This window comes from Tiliqua scincoides, chromosome 1 (assembly GCF_035046505.1).
Source record: "Tiliqua scincoides isolate rTilSci1 chromosome 1, rTilSci1.hap2, whole genome shotgun sequence".
NCBI classification, from domain to species: Eukaryota; Metazoa; Chordata; class Lepidosauria; order Squamata; family Scincidae; genus Tiliqua; species Tiliqua scincoides.
Window position 1 is genome coordinate 312,565,581 of NC_089821.1, and position 19,810 is coordinate 312,585,390.

At 50.2% G+C, this 19,810-nt stretch overlaps 1 pseudogene; it reads left to right on the forward strand.

Moving 5' to 3' along the window:
- The first annotated feature begins 18,345 nt into the window (after positions 1-18,345).
- On the forward strand, positions 18,346-18,465 carry LOC136638252 (5S ribosomal RNA; annotated as a pseudogene).
- The last annotated feature ends 1,345 nt before the right edge of the window (positions 18,466-19,810 follow it).

Sequence of the window (19,810 nt, forward strand, 5' to 3'; positions counted from 1 at the left end):
AGGAAAGCGCCCTACAGGTAGACCACAGCTGCGATACAAGGACATCTGCAAGAGGGATCTGAAGGCCTTAGGGATGGACCTCAACAAGTGGGAAACCCTGGCCTCTGAGCGGCCCGCTTGGAGGCAGGCTGTGCAGCATGGCCTTTCCCAGTTTGAAGAGACACTTGGCCAACAGTCTGAGGCAAAGAGGCAAAGAAGAAAGGCCCATAGCCAGGGAGACAGACCAGACTAGACGCTGTTCCAGAACCACCATTCAGAGCACATAACCATAGTCTTTTGATACTGAAGGTTGCCAACAACAGGTGTTGGCTGGACAGGAACAGCCATCACCAACAGACAGGAAGCTGGACTAGATGGGCCTTTAGCCTGATCTAGCAAGGCTCTTCTTATGTTCTTATGACAGAGATGCCCCCCCCCCCACTGATCTGCTGCCTGAGGCAACAGCTTCAGTTGGCCTCACGGATGGGCCTGAAACTCTCTGATGTCTGGAAAGCAGGCATAATTGGGAATTTGCCATGGGCAATACAGTCCTACTCATTTGAGGAAAACAGAAGTGTGTACGTCCCACTCTTCCCCCCAGCATGCCATAGCGCAGGCTCATGATCACAGGGGGGATCGTTCATCCCAATCACCCCTCACGCATGTTGACAGTAATGTATTATCTCAAATCAGCTGCCCCCCTTGAAGTTATGAGGTGGCCTGCTGGGAGGGTGAGGGGGACTCCTGCACTCCTGTCATGTGTTGTGTGGTGGCCGATGCCTCGACACAATGACAGAACAATGACATTTAGGGCACAATCCTAACCAACTTTCCAGCACTGGCATAGCTGTGCCAGTTGGGCATGTGCTGCATTCTGCATTTGGGGGGGGCAGTAACAGAGGCCTCCCCAAGGTAAGGCAATGTTTGATCCCTTACCTCGGAGTTGCATTGCCCTTACCTCAGTCCTGAAAAGTTAGTTAGGATTGCACCCTTAGTAAATCTGGGTTACCTGCATTCGGCCAGTCAAAGCAGGTGAATTTGGAGAGCAAATTTGGATTCTGACCTCTGATTTTAATTCCGATCTCTCAACATTTGTCCAGTTTTGAAGCTCTGTGGAAATTCCACCTGATTCCTCGCTGAATCTGGAGTTCCGTAGAGAGCCTCACAAAGTGGGCAGAGGACGGGGTTCAGGGAGTCGTGCAGCTGGGTGGTGTGGACGTGGTTCCCACAGGGCAAAGACAATATGCCTGTTGGTCCAGATTTTTGCCAATTAGCAGGGATAGTACAGGTGGGCCGAGGCCATCCCCCCCTTGGCCTCTGCAGTGATGGAAGCATTTGTGCTGCCGTTCTCTCTTGACCTTGCGCTGGGGAGATGACTCAGCCCATGTTAATTGGCCTTGACAGTTTGGGAGCTCTCCCCGTGAGCCCCGCTCGGCAGACGTCTGTTCCGTTCAGACTTGCCAGAGGAATCCTACAGCAAGAAAGTGGGTCTTGGGCGCTGCACTCTGTCACTTTAACTCTCCCGGCTTCACTGTGGCAATGACAGGCTGGACCAGGTTCAGCGACTCATCCCAGGAGAAGCTCGGGGGACTGGAAGTCAGCTTTTGAACAAGTCATGGATGCTGTGAGTGGAGGCTGAAATATCACATCTGAGAACTGAAATGTCTCAAGAATCAAGCGATTAACTGTGATTGCTTTCATTATCTGTGTTTCACGGAATGACATTCCATAATGTTTCAATTTAGAGAGGTGGGGAGAAGATGACATCAGATGACTGAGGCTGACGGGGGACAAGGCAAAGAGGGGGTGAGGGCAAGCGGTCGCATTGCTGGGCAGCAACAGCAAGGTTAAGGCTGCAGTCCAATGCACATTTACCTGGGAGTAAGTCTCATTGAACTCAGTGAGACATACTGCTGAATGCACATGCATAGGATTGGGCTGAAAGCCAAATAAGGTGCCAAACAGGCAGGTTTTGAAGTGGGATGAAACAAAAGGCTGTGTTTGGACATATGCTTACTTTTTTTTTTTTTAACAATTTGCATTTATTTATTTATTTATTTATTTATAGAATTTATATCCCACCTTTCTATCCTTTGTTCCAGAACCACCTTTCAGAGCGCGATATCATAGTCTTTCGAGACTGAAGGTTGCCAACTAAATACTGCAAAGGGCACTCAAGGTGGTTATGTAAATGTATTTATTTATTTACCACCTTCCCCATTATTACCTTGTGGGTGGCAGAAACTGAAAAGATTATGTTAGACAAATTCATGGAGGGTAAAGAGGCTCATCAAAGGCTATGAAACGTGATAGCTAAACAGAACCTCCAAATTTGGAGCAAGTATAGCTCTGGGTACCAGATGCTGAAGAGGAGCAAGAATAGGGACTAGAGCACTGTGTTGCACTTGGGAAATGGCCCAAAGCTGAGTCAGGCCATCAGTCCCCCTGGCTTGGCCTTGTCTACACTGAGTGGCAAAAGTTATCCAGGATTTCAGCCAAGGTCTTTCCTGGCCCAGTCAGGAGATACTGCCAGGGACTCTAATACATGATCTCCTGCAGGAAAGGCATGTGCTTTGCCAGTGAGTTCTGGCCCTTCCCCTGGGCAGTGGTTCCATGGGCTTCTTTTTTTGGCTGGTGTCAGGTAGTGCTGAATTTGGTCCAGCAGCCCATGAGAAAATTCCTGTGAGGCAGGAAGGCAAGGATCTGGCTTGTTCCATCACTGTCTTAGCCTACACTTGCAATCACTGGGGGAAGATCATCAGAAGTTCTGCAGTACCATCAGTGTGCTGACGGGGCCTGATTCTGTATTCCACTGGCATTAAATCTGGTGTTCATGCCTCAAACGGAATGAACGGCTATGGACTGTCTGAGAGCCAATATTTTTTTAGATTTGAATCCAAGCAAGAGAGCATTGTTGAGGATACGTCAACTCACACAGGAGAGCAGTGTGGTTTGCCCTGCTCCAGGTCAGGTCACATTCCTCCCCTTCAAAAGTGAGATGTTGGTCTCACTCATAACACCTTGGTCATAGATAAAAATCCCCCCTCAAGTCATCCATGCCTTGCTAACCTCTTACTTAGATTACTGCAAAGTTTGATCCTTTGAAGATGGCTCAGAGGTGGCAGCTAGTGTAGAATTCTTTATCTAGTCTTCTGACAAGGAAGAAGCATGTTCATCACCTCAGGTATCTTCACACAGAAAACATGAATTACTAAAATTCATTTAGATGCATTTCACAATAGACTGAACTTCAGAGGGTCTTGGATCTAATCCAGAATGGACGAAGGGCATGACCAATGATTTTTCTGTCCCCCCCCCCCCAAGCTTCCTCTTTGTGAACATGATGCCAGGTAACAAGTCAGATCTGACATAGGGGTAGCATCACTGAAGGTAAATCAAGCAGAGGTTCGACAAGCACCTGTTGGGGATGCCTTAAGAGGATTTCCTGTCTAAGGCAGGGGGTTGGACTAGATGACCTGTTAAGTCCCTTCCAACTCTAGGATTCTATTAGTCTAAGCCAATTTGGAGTGAGGGCAATGGCTCCTCACACCACACTGCATTCAGGATGGACGAACGGATGATGGGTAAACAGTGATGATGGAATGCACAGCAGGGGCGGAAGAGAAGAACACTTGCCTCTTGTCACAAAGGCTGCCCACCCCCAGGAATACTGGGGCAGCAGACAATGTAGTCAGAGTCACAATCAATAACATGGCCACCTTCCTCTGCAACCAGTGAGACGGATGAACATCTCAGCCCCATTCAGAGGCCCGTCCCCCATCACTGAAGGGGGGAATTCTTATAACCTGCAAGCAAGGATGTGAGGAGGTTCGACTCCAGTGTAACTCAGTTGTATGTAAACATTTGGTGTTGGCCAGAGCTCAGCTGGATCTTTTGACTTGGGCCTAGTGAACAGGGGTGAAGTGCTCAGCCCCTTCCCCTTCTGGAGTTTTCCCCACCATGCAAGAACTCCATCTCTGTTTTGGTTCTGATAGAAGCCTAGTCTCTGCTCCACTCTGATGATTGCAAAGAGATGCGCACTCCGATTCCCTTTTGAGGCAACATGATGTAGGCCAAAGATCTCTCTCTGCAGCTTCACTTCGAGCCACTCTGCAAAATTAGCGCTGAGCTAATGCCTCAGTGGATTAAAGTGCCTGTACAATGATTGCCTTTGCAGAATTTCTACAAGGCATTCAGGAGGTGAGCAGAGGCCCTCTTCAGACAGGCTCCTAATTGGAAAAAAAACGGGGCTGCCCATGTTGAACACAGAGGCTAAGTCTGAAAATGCTGCACTCCGTCTCAGCAGCCCCCCCCTCCCACTGCAGCCAGAAATCTAGCTGGCCCCTGCTGGGCAGAGACAGACTCCATTTCCACGTATGCATTAGGCGGTGCAAAAACACAGAAGGGAGAAGATGAAGAATTCAGGTCATGTTTGGAGAGTATAATGGAGACTATAACAATCAGGAGGAGCAGATTTAATTCCCTTGTGCTGCACTTTTTCTTTAAAAAATGTAGTGTTCCTTCTGGTGTGTAATTTGTGGAGTGACTGTGACAGATTACAGATGATCAAAGCACTGTTTGGACAGAGCCGGAGATACGGCAGCTTGACTTGAAGAAGCTGCTTTCAGAGCTGAAGGTGCATTTTCTCCTGCACCAGGTCCGGCGTGGGCACCGGTTTAGGGCCCCTCTTGCCCCTAAGCAAGAGCTGAAAACAGGTGCTGAAGATCAGCCTTGTGCAGATACTTTCATGAGCCCAACATGACTTGCAGGTGATACAATGAATCCCTGTGATTTTTGTGCTGATGACCATGACATACCTCGTCCAGCCAGGTCCATGTGGCAACAGATCATAAGAACAGAAGAACAGCCCCACTGGATCAGGCCGTGGGCCCATCTAGTCCAGCTTCCTGTATCTCACAGCGGCCCACCAAATGCCCCAGGGAGCACACCAGATAACAAGAGACCTGCAAGGCTTCCTGGGAATTGTAGTTAAGAACATAAGAACAGCCCCACTGGATCAGGCCATAGGCCCATCTAGTCCAGCTTCCTGTATCTCACAGCGGCCCACCAAATGCCCCAGGGAGCACACCAGATAACAAGAGACCTGCAAAGCCTCCTGGGAATTGTAGTTAAGAACATAAGAACAGCCCCACTGGATCAGGCCATAGGCCCATCTCGTCCAGCTTCCTGTATCTCACAGCGGCCCACCAAATGCCCCAGGGAGCACACCAGATAACAAGAGACCTGCAAGTCTTCCTGGGAATTGTAGTTAAGAACATAAGAACAGCCCCACCGGATCGGGCCATAGGCCCATCCAGTCCAGCTTCCTGCATCTCACAGCGGCCCACCAAATGCCCCAGGGAGCACACCAGATAACAAGAGACCTGCAAGGCTTCCTGGGAATTGTAGTTCAGAACATAAGAACAGCCCCACTGGATCAGGCCATAGGCCCATCTAGTCCAGCTTCCTGTATCTCACAGCGGCCCACCAAATGCCCAGGGAGCACACCAGGTAACAAGAGACCTCATCCTGGTGCCCTCCCTTGCATCTGGCATTCTGACATAACCCATTCCTAAAATCAGGAGGTTGCGCATACACATCATGGCTTGTACCCCGTAATGGATTTTTCCTCCAGAAACTCGTCCAATCCCCTTTTAAAGGCGTCTAGGCTAGACGCCAGCACCACATCCTGTGGCAAGGAGTTCCACAGACCGACCACGCGCTGAGTAAAGAAATATTTTCTTTTGTCTGTCCTAACCCTCCCAACACTCAATTTTAGCAGATGTCCCCTGGTTCTGGTGTTTTGTGAGAGTGTAAAGAGCATCTCTCTATCCACTCTGTCCATCCCATGCATAATTTTGCATGTCTCAATCATGTCACCCTCAGGCATCTCTTTTCTAGGCTGAAGATGCCTAAACGCCGTAGCCTTTCCTCATAAGGAAGGTGCCCAGCCCAGTAATCATCTTAGTCGCTCTCTTTTGCACCTTTTCCATTTCCACTATGGGATGTTCCATGACCTTCGGATAAATCGGGGGGGGGGGGGCTTAGGGAAAGGTGCTTGTGAGGAAGAGCTGCAGCTTGTCCTGGAGCCTGATTGAAATGGAGAAAGAATCTAAGCGGTGCCATTGTTTTTGAAGACATTCATGTGATCCTTATCATGTGATGGGTCCCGTTAGGGAGAAGGGCGGGATAAAAATAAAGTTTTATTATTATTATTATTATCCTTATGCAGTACGGTGTGCCATTCCCCCCCTTCTGTGTAATGGAACAGCCCAGAAGGAGAGAGGAATCTAGGGGAGTTGTATTGACTTCATAGATGGTGCTTTTAAACCCACCGGCAGCTTGTCTGCCTGACTGCAGTGTCACATGCTGTCAAAGTGTCTCCCTGCAAGAGGGAGCTGGTGGGAGAGGCAGAGCACGGCCAACTGGAGCTGAGGTAGTGCCTGCTGCTCCTCTGGGCTTCTCCTGACTCTGCAAAATCCCTGAACTGCCCTGACCCCACTGAGCGAACCTGCAGATAGGACGAGGAGGTGGCCTACGCTGGATTTTTTGGTAAAATTTCTTGCCTTACAGGTGAGGACCTACAATATTTCTTTGCCCAGCGTGTAATTAATCTGTGGAACTCCTTGCCATTGGATGTGATGATGGCACCTGAAGGTCTGCGGTGCCTTTAAAAGAGGATTGGACACATTCCTGGAGGAAACGTCCATCATAGGTTACAAGCCATGATGGGTACATGCAACCTCCTGATTTTAGAGACAGCCTGTCTTTGAATGCCAGTGCAAGGGAGTGCCCACAGAACACACTACAGGCATCTTGTTGTCTTGTGTGCTTCCTGAGGCATCTGATGGGCCACTGTGATATTCAGGAAGCTGGACTAGATGGGCCTCTGGCCTGATCCTGCGGGGCTCTTCTGAAGTTCTTATGTTTGTATGAACCCAAAACCTTCTGCATGCCAAGCAGGAATGGCTCTGCCACTGAGCTACAAAGCCTCCTCTAAACCCACATAAGGAACTCCTTGTTCCAAATTCACCTCCTAAATTTTTCTCCAAAGCTTTTCTGCCTTGTCACCATAAGTGAGCCTTTTGTACTTTTCTCCCTGCGTTCCTTGTGATCACCTAGTGATCTGTCAAGCTGGAATTTCTGCATTCCTAACTTTGTCCTGAAATTCTTCCTTTTCACCCAAGCTATACAGGATCTTCTCTTCCAGATTTGCCAGATTCCTTGGCTGCTGTTTAACTATTTCTCTCGTTTGGGAAAAATAGAATTTTGCTTGATGGTGCGTCCCCAGTGAGCCACTCTCACATTGGGTGCTGGTGTCCTGTCTTTGTCATGTCCCAGGTGTGCCTCCCTCCGCACAAAACCTGTTTCCAACCGTTTGCACTGCTTCATGAAGCTCCAGCTCCATGCTAATAGTTTTCCTTCGATTCTTGCTCTCAATTAACCTTTCCTTCTCCCTTTAATCCAGTCCGTTGCACTCTCCAACATTCCTAGTTTTTATCAGACTAATTGCATTTTTTCATCTCCCTCTTTTGATTTTTCAAATCTAATTATGCTGTTATCATGGGGGCCTCGATGGTGTAAAATCACTGAGTTATTGATAATTTCTGTTCATTAAGTTTTTCACACACCTTCTCATTGTTTCTTGCTAATATTTGGAAGGCACAAGTGACTGCAGTTGTTTGACCTGGGCATCCAAAACAAGGGACTTGTCCAGCTTGAATTACTGGAAGTCTGGTATTTTCTTTGGAAGAAAAGTAGAAGAGTAGAAGGCTCAATGCCCATTTTTTGACCTGGGCCTGAAAAGCAGGGCACAAATTGTGCTAATTAGTACATTAATTGAAGCACAGAGTCATTCTTCACCAACAGACTGTGGAAGCAGAGATGGACTAGTTCAGTCCCGACATGTCAGAGAGTGAGGTTTACCCCAACCAGGCAGCAGAAGACCCCAGCTGCCATTGCTTGTTGGTTGACCTGAGGCACCAATGCTCTCTCTCTCTCTCTCTCTCTCTCTCTCTCTCTCTCTCTCTCTGCCCTCAGAGTGTGAGAAGACCTATGGTCCTGGGAAGGGGAGGGAGTAAGGAGCACCTAGCAGTCAGCAGCACACTTCTTTGCCAGTAGTTAGTGGGGTGAGGCCCAGAACAAACATGCACCCCATCCCCCCAGGGATAAAAACATTTCCCATGATGCACACCATGGCAGGTTCCAAAACCCATGTAGGTATCCTTATCTGTAAGTGATCTATGAGTTGTTGTTTTTTCCCCACACAGAATAAGGGCGCAATCCAAACTTGTCCTTTGCGCCTCCTCAGGAGTTGGTTGGGCTGGTGCAGGATGCGTGCTGGCCACGGAGGCTGGATACAGCCTCCGCGCTGACTTCAAAGGGGAGGCTTGTGTTGCCGAGCTTGGCCAACACAAGAGTGTGGGGGTAGGCAGGGAGGAGGCAGGAGGGAAGTGTTCTGGGGTGGGGGGAGCGCAGGGTCCCAGGGGCTGGGGAGCAGAAAGCGGGATGCAGGGTTGGGATCCAGCAGATCTGCTGGATCTTAGCCCCCATTCCCAAGCAGCTTGGAGTGGCTGCAAGCCGCTCTGCTCTCCTTGGACTTGTGCCACCTCCAGAGATGGCACAAGTCCAAAGAGACCCATTGGGCTGCCGGGACGTACCAGGACATAAGGAGAAGAGTTTCCCCTTATCTCCAGCTGAGCCACTTTGGGCCCCTATCTTGCACTGGATTCAGCGCAGGCCTCCTGGCCTGCCTGTTCCGCGCAGGATAGAATTGTGCTGTATGTTTCATTTCTTAGTCCATGAGTACACTTCTGTACTGCAGCGAGTCACGGACTCTTCGCTCACAACAGGAGAGGAAACTGAACGCTTTCCCACATGCGCTGCCTCCGACGCATCCTCGGCATCACCTGGCAGGACAAAGTTCCAAACAACACAGTCCGGGAACGTGCTGGAATCCCTAGCATGTTGGCAACCTTCAGTCTTGAAAGACTCTGGTATCGCACTCTGATTGGTAGTTCTGGAACAGCGTCTAGTGTGGCTGAAAAGGCCAATCGGGAGTGACAATCCCTTCCACACCGGGAGCAAGTGCAGTCTGTCCCTGGTCTGTCTCCCTGGCTATAGGCCTTCCTTCTTTGCCTCTTTGCCTCAGTCGGTTGGCCAAGTGTCTCTTCAATCTGGGAAAGGCCATGCTGCACAGCCTGCCTCCAAGCGGGCCGCTCAGAGGCCAGGGTTTCCCACCTGTTGAGGTCCACTCCTAAGCCTTCAGATCCTTCTTGCAGATGTCCTTGTATCGCAGCTGTGGGCTACCTGTAGGGCGCTTTCCTTGCACGAGTTCTCCATAGAGGAGATCCTTTGGGATCCGGCCATCATCCATTCTGACACATGACCGAGCCAACGCAGGCGTCTCTGTTTCAGCAGTGCATACATCTAGGGATTCCAACACGTTCCAGGACTGTGTAGTTTGGAACTTTGTTCTGCCAGGTGATGCCGAGAATGCATCGGAGGCAGCGCATGTGGAAAGCGTTCAGTTTCCTCTCCTGTTGTGAACGAAGAATCCATGACTCGCTGCAGTACAGAAGTGTACTCAGGACGCAAGCTCTGTAGACCTGGATCTTGGTATGTTCCGTCAGCTTCTTGTTGGACCAGACTCTCTTTGTGAGTCTGGAAAACGTGGTAGCTGCTTTACCAATGCGCTTGTTTAGCTTGGTATCGAGCATGTATGCACTAGCATGTATGCACTGCTGAAACAGAGACACCTGCGTTGGCTCGGTCATGTCGTGAGAATGGATGATGGCCAGATTCCAAAGGATCTCCTCTATGGAGAACTCTGGAGAACTCGTGCAAGGAAAGCGCCCTACAGGTAGACCACAGCTGTGATACAAGGACATCTGCAAGAGGGATCTGAAGGCCTTAGGAGTGGACCTCAACAAGTGGGAAACCCTGGCCTCTGAGCGGCCCGCTTGGAGGCAGGCTGTGCAGCATGGCCTTTCCCAGTTTGAAGAGACACTTGGCCAACAGTCTGAGGCAAAGAAGGAAGGCCCATAGCCAGGGAGACAGACCAGGGACAGACTGCACTTGTTCCCAGTGTGGAAGGGATTGTCACTCCCGAATCGGCCTTTTCAGCCACACTAGACAATGTGCCAGAACCACCATTCAGAGCGCAATACCATAGTCTTTCAAGACTGAAGGTTGCCTACATAGAGTTCGGAAACTTCCACATGGGTTTTGCACATATGGTTGGAAAACGTGTTCAGTTGTCCAAAATCCATGAGTTTTGAGTCCTCTGAAGAGGTGAGACCTTTCCTGACTACTGCTCCCTTCTTCCACCACTCTCCACTTCTTCCCTAGACCTTCATTTAGAGCAAGACTCCCAGTCAGATCTGAGATGCCACGGCTGATCCTCAAAACATGTGAACTAACAATAAAGAAAAAAGATCCCTGAGCATGTGCAGAATGTCAACCCTGCATTGCTGAGCAACTATAACTCCCCACACCTATAGGAATAAGTGGCAGTTCCATGCCCCTGGCACCCCCCTGGGCAGCCTTGAGAAAGCACCCTCTCTGCTTTTCTCTTGCACCATAAGGCCAAGGCAATTCCATGGTATTTTGAATATTCCCTCCCCCCCCCCACAACAACAATTTGCACAAAACCAGGGAAAAGAGGCTTGTGACTTTCTTGCCAAGGACTGAATAATATGCAACATTGTCCTTTCCTACCATGAAGTACCAAGGAAACTTCTAGTTCATTTCTCACCTGTGTCAGAAAGAGATTGGTGACCTTCTTGACTGTGACCCCCATAAATCTGATATGCAGCATAGGTATTATTATGCTGCTTTTACAGGTCACGTGGACCAGTCCACACATTGCATTATTTAGATACTCACAGAAGAGACAATCAAAGAATTGCTCTGCGGGGTGGGGGGGGGGCAAGCTCAGGCTGGCCCATCCATGAGGCCAACAGAAGGTGTTGCTTAAGGCAGCAAGAATGACAGAAGGGTGCCCACTTCCACCCACCTGTTTGTTTCCACTGATCCCCCTCCTCCAAGTCCCTGAATTAGAAAATGTGTACAGAATGGAAATGAGGAGGAGAGGAGACCAGGGCCTGAGTGGCTGAGGAGCAGAGGCTGGCACATCACACATTTGTGTGTCATCAGAGTGATGCCCAAGGTGCCAGCAAATGCATCCCATCAGCCGCAATACACCTGGCAGCCAGAGAAGTGCTGCCAGGATGGACAGAGCACAGGCTGGTGGCAGGTGCAGGGCCAATGCTGGAGGGAACACCAGGAAACCAGCAATGAACACAACCACTGATAGATAAAGAGACCTTTGCATCTGTCTTCACGGCAGAAGACCTCGGCAGATACCGCTGCCCGAACGGCCCCTCCGAACCGAGGAGTTAAGTCAGATAGAGGTTAAAAGAGAAGATGTTTCAGACCTCATTGATAAATTAAAGATCAATAAGTCACCGGGCCCTGATGGCATCCACCCAAGGGTTATTAAGGAATTGAAGAATGAAGTTGCAGATCTCTTGACTAAGGTATGCAACTTGTCCCTCAAAACGGCCACGGTACCAGAAGATTGGAGGATAGCAAATGTCACGCCTATTTTTAAAAGGGAAAGAGGGGGGACCCGGGAAACTATAGGCCGGTCAGCCTAACATCTATACCGGGTAAGATGGTGGAATGCCTCATCAAAGATAGGATCTCAAAACACATAGACAAACAGGCCTTGCTGAGGGAGAGTCAGCATGGCTTCTGTAAGGGTAAGTCTTGCCTCACGAACCTTATAGAATTCTTTGAAAGGTCAACAGGCATGTGGATGCGGGAGAACCCGTGGACATTATATATCTGGACTTTCAGAAGTCGTTTGACACGGTCCCTCACCAAAGGCTACTGAAAAAACTCCACAGTCAGGGAATTAGAGGACAGGTCCTCTCGTGGATTGAGAACTGGTTGGAGGCCAGGAAGCAGAGAGTGGGTGTCAATGGGCAATTTTCACAATGGAGAGAGGTGAAAAGCGGTGTGCCCCAAGGATCTCTCCTGGGACCGGTGCTTTTCAACCTCTTCATAAATGACCTGGAGACAGGTTGAGCTGTGAAGTGGCAAAGTTTTGCAGACGACACCAAACTTTTCCGAGTGGTAAAGACCAGAAGTGATTGTGAGGAGCTCCAGAAGGATCTCTCCAGACTGGTAGAATGGGCAGCAAAATGGCAGATGCGCTTCAATGTCAGTAAGTGTAAAGTCATGCACATTGGGGCAAAAAATCAAAACTTTCGATATAGGCTGATGGGTTCTGAGCTGTCTGTGACAGATCAGGAGAGAGATCTTGGGGTGGTGGTGGACAGGTCGATGAAAGTGACGACCCAATGTGCGGCAGCAGTGAAGAAGGCCAATTCTATGCTTGGGATCATTAGGAAGGGTATTGAGAACAAAACGGTTAGTATTATAATGCCGTTGTATAAATCGATGGTAAGGCACACCTGGAGTATTGTGTCCAGTTCTGGTCGCCGCATCTCAAAAAGACATAGTGGAAATGGAAAAGGTGCAAAAGAGAGCAACTAAGATGATTACGGGGCTGGGGCACCTTCCTTATGAGGAAAGGCTACGGCGTTTGGGCCTCTTCAGCCTAGAAAGAGACGCTTGAGGGGGGACATGATTGAGACATACAAAATTATGCAGGGGATGGACAGAGTGGATAGGGAGATGCTCTTTACACTCTCACATAATACCAGAACCAGGGGACATCCACTAAAATTGAGTGTTGGGCGGGTTAGGACAGACAAAAGAAAATATTTCTTTACTCAGCGCGTGGTCGGTCTGTGGAACTCCTTGCCACAGGATGTGGTGCTGGCATCTAGCCTAGACGCCTTTAAAAGGGGATTGGACGAGTTTCTGAGGAAAAATCCATTATGGGGTACTAGCCATGATGTGTATGCGCAACCTCCTGTTTTAGGAATGGGTTAAGTCAGAATGCCAGATGTAGGGGGAGAGCACCAGGATGAGATCTCTTGTTACTGTGGTTGCTCCCTGGGGCATTTGGTGGGCCGCTGTGAGATACAGGAAGCTGGACTAGATGGGCCTATGGCCTGATCCAGTGGGGCTGTTCTATGTCTTATGTTCTTATTGGCATCAAGACGAGATACCACCTCAGCCATGGGGAGAAGAACAAACGTGAACAAGAAAGCAATATCTTTTTTGCAGAACAGGACACAGGAAGGAGGGCAGCTCCTTTAGAAGAGGATCGAGTTCTTGTGGGGGCATATGCCAGGTGGGAGAAATTCTTTTGCCAGAGGAGGGACTGGGGTGAGTCACAAGGGGAACCCCAAAGCACTCAGGCAAAAGCTGGGTGCTTGTGGCTCACTGCTCAAAAGCACAGCTGGGAGCCAGGTGAGATGGCTCACCAGCAAGGCACTCACCTTCTGCATAACTGACCCAGGGCAGGGCAAAAGAAGAGGGTGATGTGGCTCCAGAACCCACAGCTGCCACTCCACAAACTTGCTGGCTAACCACCCCAACCCCAGGCAGGAGCACCAGACAAGCAAAGGGCACCCCACTTGGCATTTAATCTCTTGTATCTCTGCAAACAGGCACATAAGAACATAAGAACAGCCCCACTGGATCAGGCCAGAGGCCATCTAGTCCAGCTTCCTGTATCTCACAGCGGCCCACCAAATGCCCCAGGGAGCACACCAGATAACAAGAGACCTGCAAGGCCTCCTGGGAATTGTAGTTAAGAACATAAGAACAGCCCCACTGGATCAGGCCAGAGGCCCATCTAGTCCAGCTTCCTGTATCTCACAAGCGGCCCACCAAATGCCCCAGGGAGCACACCAGATAACAAGAGACCTGCAAGGCCTCCTGGGGAATGTAGTTTAAGAACAGAAGAACAGCCCCACTGGATCAGGCCATAGGCCCATCTAGTCCAGCTTCCTGTATCTCACAGCGGCCCACCAAATGCCCCAGGGAGCACACCAGATAACAAGAGACCTGCAAGGCCTCCTGGGAATTGTAGTTTAAGAACAGAAGAACAGCCCCACTGGATCAGGCCAGAGGCCCATCTAGTCCAGCTTCCTGTATCTCACAGCAGCCCACCAAATGCCCCAGGGAGCACGCCAGATCACAAGAGACCTGCAAGGCTTCCTGGAATTGTAGTTAAGAACTAAGAACAGCCCCACTGGATCAGGCCATAGGCCCATCTAGTCCAGCTTCCTGGATCTCACAGCGGCCCACAAATGCCCCAGGGAGCACACCAGATCACAAGAGACCTGCAAGGCTTCCTGGGAATTGTAGTTAAGAACATAAGAACAGCCCCACTGGATCAGGCCATAGGCCCATCTAGTCCAGCTTCCTGGATCTCACAGCGGCCCACCAAATGCCCCAGGGAGCACACCAGATCACAAGAGACCTGCAAGGCTTCCTGGGAATTGTAGTTAAGATCATAAGAACAGCCCCACTGGATCAGGCCATAGGCACATCTAGTCCAGCTTCCTGTATCTCACAGCGGCCCCACCAAATGTCCCAGGGAGCACACCAGATAACAAGAGACCTCATCCTGGTGCCCTCCCTTGCATCTGGCATTCTGACATAGCCCATTTCTAAAATCAGGAGGTTGCACATACACATCATGGCTTGTACCCCGTAATGGATTTTTCCTCCAGAAGGCAACACCTGGCTGGGAGGCTGTACCATATGTACAAAGGGAGCACTGTGAGGGCCCAGTCAGGGGCTGGCATGTGACACAGGGCACCTATTGAGTCACCTGCCCAGCTAGACCCCCCCCCCACACACTACACACCCCATGTCCTTTTGGCACTTGCTGGCCATGGCTGTCAATATGCAGCCCCCTGTCAACAGCAGCAGAAAACAGGGGGCTCATGATCAGTGAGGAGTGCCCCCCCCAGAGCCCAAGGAGTGAGGGTGCTGCAAATCCTGATAATAGAAGTCCCTTCCCCTGCAAAGGCCCACCCTTGTCTTCCTCTTCATCCATATTCAGCTGGCCAGCTCCTTGTTGCAGACACTCGTCTTTCCTCCTTCTGTCCATCACAGGCCATTAATCATATTAGCCTCCATGGTCAGAGGCAGAGTGACACTGAGCACCACTAAGTGGGGGGGGGGGGGAAATGGCCAAAGAGGGCAGTGGCCTTCTTTACCTAGAGGCGGCTGACTGCTTCTGTTGGAGGTGCAATGCTGGCCTTGCCAGAGCTACTTGGCTCTGATCCAGCAAGGTTCTTCCAGTGTCCTTACCAGCACGTTAGTGGCTACGTGTATGCATGCATATCTCATGCCCGGTGTGTGTGTGTGTGTGTGTGTGTCTGTGTGTGTGTGTGTGTGTGTGTAGTGTAGTGTAGTGTAGTGTAGTGTGCATATGAAGCAAAATGTACATTAGGTAAGGTCATGCTACCAGAAGTATACTACTCCTGCGGCATAACACGGCACACGCCCTGGGCGTCATCGCAGGGAGGCGCCAGAGCATGTGCTCCAAAAATAGCCTGGCCGAACCAGCAAGCAGTTGGAGTGCGAGCGCATTCATGACATCATGACGCTTGCATTGCAGCATGACGTCAGGTGTTGCCCTGGGAGCCAAAAGCCCTGTGTATGCCACTGCATGCCACCCCATCACACATGGATGGTGCTGTTTACCTGCTTGTAGCAGAAGTACTGTTGCTGTCTAATCAAAGGCACACCATGCAGGTAAACGTGCACATCATAAGAACATAAGAAGAGCCCTGCTGGATCAGGCCAAAGGCCATCTAGTCCAGCTTCCAGTATCTCACAGTGGCCCACCAAATGCCCAGCAAGCACACAACAGGCCACAACCTACATCCTGGTGCCCTCCCCTGCATCTGGCAATCAGAGGCCTCTAAAATCAAGAACTTGCGCATACCTACTATGACTTGTAACCCATAATGAACTTCTCCTCCAGAAATTTGTCCAATCCCCTCTTAAAGGCACCCAGGCAAGATGCCATCACTACTTCCTGTGGCAGGGAGTTCCACAGACTAATTACATGCTGGGTAAAGAAATATTTTCTTGTCTGTCCTCACTCTCCCAACACTCAGCTTTTGTGGATGTCCCCTGGTTCTGCTGTTACGTGAGAGGGAAAAGAGCGCCTGTTGGCCAGCTTCTCCCTACTCCCGGGGGTTATGGTTTAGTGCCTGGAGGCATTTGTGCAGCAGAACCGTCATCTCTGCAGAACCGTCATCTCGGAGTCACCCATTTCAACACTGGCAGAACAGGCTCACTCCTCACAACAGCAACGCCAGCATGGCTTCTGAAACTGCAGTCGCATAAGGAACGGCCCCTTCAAGCACATCATGCATCTAATGTCTACTTGGCGTTAACAAATCTCCATGATTTCCTGTCTTTGTAATGTATGGCCGGCGCTCCAAAGAAAGGAAAATCGTTTGACTGCCTTGAATAGCCAGTGGAGGAGGTAACACGCTCAGCTGAGCGGCTGGTTGCACATGAATTTTGATGCAGATGCCCAGTGGAATTGCTCTTGCTAACCATGGAAGGAAACCATGAAGAAAGCCTTTCCTGAAAAATGAATTTGTACTGACACCGAAGGCTTCTGGGAAAGACCCAGTCCTCGGAAAGTGCCGTCTATACCTTCTAACCACAAGTAGAGTGACCAGACAGACCACAGAAAATCTGGTGTGAGTTCCAAGGCAGAACAGAATCCATTTGAGAATGAGAAGCATCCGACTGGACAGGACTCAAAGTGCTCCTCGTCCAGAATTCTGTTTCCAACAGTGGACAGTTATTGTTGTTGGCAACCTTCAGTCTTGAAAGACGATGGTATCGCGCTCTGGATGGTGGTTCTGGAACAGCTTCTAGTGTGGCTGATTTGGGAGTGACAATCCCTTCCACACCGGGAGCAAGTGCAGTCTGTCCCTGGTCTGTCTCCCTGGCTATGGGCCTTCCTTCTTTGCAAGCGCATCGGTACAGCAGCTACCACGTTTTCCAGACTCACAAAGAGAGTCTGGTCCAACAAGAAGCTGACGGAACATACCAAGATTCAGGTCTAACAGAGCTGCGTCCTGAGTACACTTCTGTACTGCAGCGAGTCATGGACTCTTCGTTCACACAGGAGAGGAAACTGAACGCTTTCCACATGCGCTGCCTCTGATGCATCCTCGGCATCACCTGGCAGGACAAAGTTCAAACAACACAGTCCTGGAACATGCTGGAATCCCTAGCATGTATGCAACTGCTGAAACAGAGATGCCTGCGTTGGCTCGGTCATGTTGGACAGTTAGATGCTCTCGAAATTGTACAAGTAGAAAATGAAAGGCCATCCCACCCAACGTCCAGTGCTGATGCAGCCATGCCAACAGGATGTGCGCTGCATCCTGTGGTAGTGGTGGGCAGTCACAGGCAGCTCCTCAAGGTAAGGGAATGTTTGTTCCTTTACCTCGGGGCTGCATGCAGCTGCAACAGCACTGGAAAGTTATAGGATTGGGTCCAAAGTCAGCAACAGCCTTGTCCTATTCTTTGTCCTGGCCATTTCACATTCACCTTTCTAAATGTAGAAATCCTGGCAAAAAGCCATTGATGGGTCCCTCCTCCATTGATGTGTCAGACCCTTTATGAACATCAACTAAGGGCACAATCCTAACCAGGTCTACTCAGAAGTAAGCCCTATTTTGTTCAATGGGGCTTACTCTCAGGAAAGTATGGTTAGCATTGCAGCCTAAGAGCGCAATCCTAACCAACTTTCCAGCACTGGCATAGCTGTGCCAGTAGGGCATGTGCTGCATCCTACAGTTGGGGGGGGGGGCAGTCATGGAAGCCTCCACAAGGTAAGGCAGCATTTTCAAACTCTTGGGGAGAGTTTGAGCTGCTCCAAGTCCTTGCAGGGGCAGGGGGAGGCACAGGAGCGACAGGAAGGCAACAACATGATCCCCAGGATCATGTAGCTCAGGGGGATACAGGGGCTTGGCTGTACTTACCAGAGCTTCCTGCAGCCTCCCAGGGGCTCTGGGAGTTTACGACCATCTGCAGGGCTCCCCGAAGCTTTAGAAGTAAAAGTGGAGTGATCACACTCCACTTCTGGTTTTGCAGAGGCAGGGCGTGATCGCCCCACTTTCACTTCTAAAGCTTCGGGGAGCCCTGCAGACAGTTGCACAGGGCTCCCTGCACCCCTGGGAGGCTGCAGGAGGCTCTGGTAAGTGCACCCAAGCTCCTGCAGCCCCTGAACTGCCTCCTCCCTGCCTCTTCGCTGCCCCACCCTTTAAGGGGGCAGAGGCCAGGGCCCTCAGGCTGGGGCATAGTGATGCCTCAATTTGAAAAGCCCCAAGGTAAGGGAATGTTTGTTCCCTTACCCCGGAGTTGCATTGCCCTTATGTCAGTGCTGCAAAATTGGTTAACAGCAACTGTTACCCTGCACATGCCCAATCTTGTCTGATCTTGGAAGCTAAGCAGGGTCAGGCCTGGTTAGTACCTGGATGGGAGACCACCTGGGAATATCGGGTGCTGTAGGCATATACCATGATCTCGGAAGCTAAGCAGGGTCAGGCCTGGTTAGTACCTGGATGGGAGACCACCTGGGAATATCGGGTGCTGTAGGCTTATACATAGTCTTTCAAGACTGAAGGTTGTCAACCACCAAAATTGGTTAGGACTGCGGCCTAAGTCATTGGCTGTCAGGACATTTGGTGGCATGCATTGTGGCAAAAGTCATTCCTTTTGTGGGCACTTGCTGCCAGTCAGTTTCATTGCAGGGCCATGTTATTAAATATTATGAAAGCAGGGGGATCACTCTCAAGTTCTTGACACCAGAAGGACCTTGATGCTATCCCCTCATTCATCCTCTATTTTCTGAGCTAAAAAAATTTCCTTGCCAAGCACCAGCCTCTTAAGGAAGGTTGCCCAACTCTTAGCGTTTTAGGCTTAGGCAGACTGAGAGCCCAGTCCTATGCAAGTAAGTCCCACTGTATTCAATGGAACCTACTTCCAGGAAAGTGAGCATAGGATTGTAGCTGGGCAGCCCAATCCTGAGCTGTCCAGTGCATGAGGCTGCTGCTGTGCCAAAATGGCTACTGTGGCATCCAGTGCACACCGAACAACACACGGCGACTCCTTGGGGGAAAGGGACTTTTGTCCTCTTCCCGCAGTTAGGATAAATAGCCCTGCAATGGGGCTACTCAATTCTGTGGTGGCTCTTGAGTCAATGCAGAATCAAGGGCTGCAAGGCCTGACACAGGGCTCAGGATCCGGTCAGATTTGAGAACTCCTAGTCAAAGGTTTGAGGAGAAAAAGTTTGTCACAAAGCCACCTCAGACTTATCCCTGGGCCTGGGTTTGGGGCCTGCCTTGAGACGTGGTTTCCCAGGGACTTCTGCACTGGGAAAGAGGCTGCTGCTCAAGTCATCTCCTATCAGCCTCATCCCAACAGCAAAGAAAGAGAAAGAGAGACAATGCGCATCAGAAGCACATACATCTAAAGCATAATCGTGGGGAGGGAGGAGGACAGACATCACAAAGGCTGCAACAAGTGGTCACAGTTCACAACAGCCACCTTGAATTGTGCCAAAGCATTCTGGCTAAACGGTCCGGGTTCATTTTGGGTGCTTGCCCAAAGAACAACACTTTGGAACCCTTTTGCCTGAATTTTGACGATTTTGAGAACTGCGACATTGTCAAAAGGTCCGGCAGCCGTAGAAGTCCCAAAACTGCTGGCTTCTCCCTCATCTCTTCTCCTGCCAGGTGCCCTCGCCTTTTCACCACTAGTACCACTTCTAACTGAATTATGGGGAACCAGATGTCGCCTCCTCTCTTTGCGCTGAGGTGGCAAGAACTCATTAGTGTCATTCAACTAAATTGGTGTG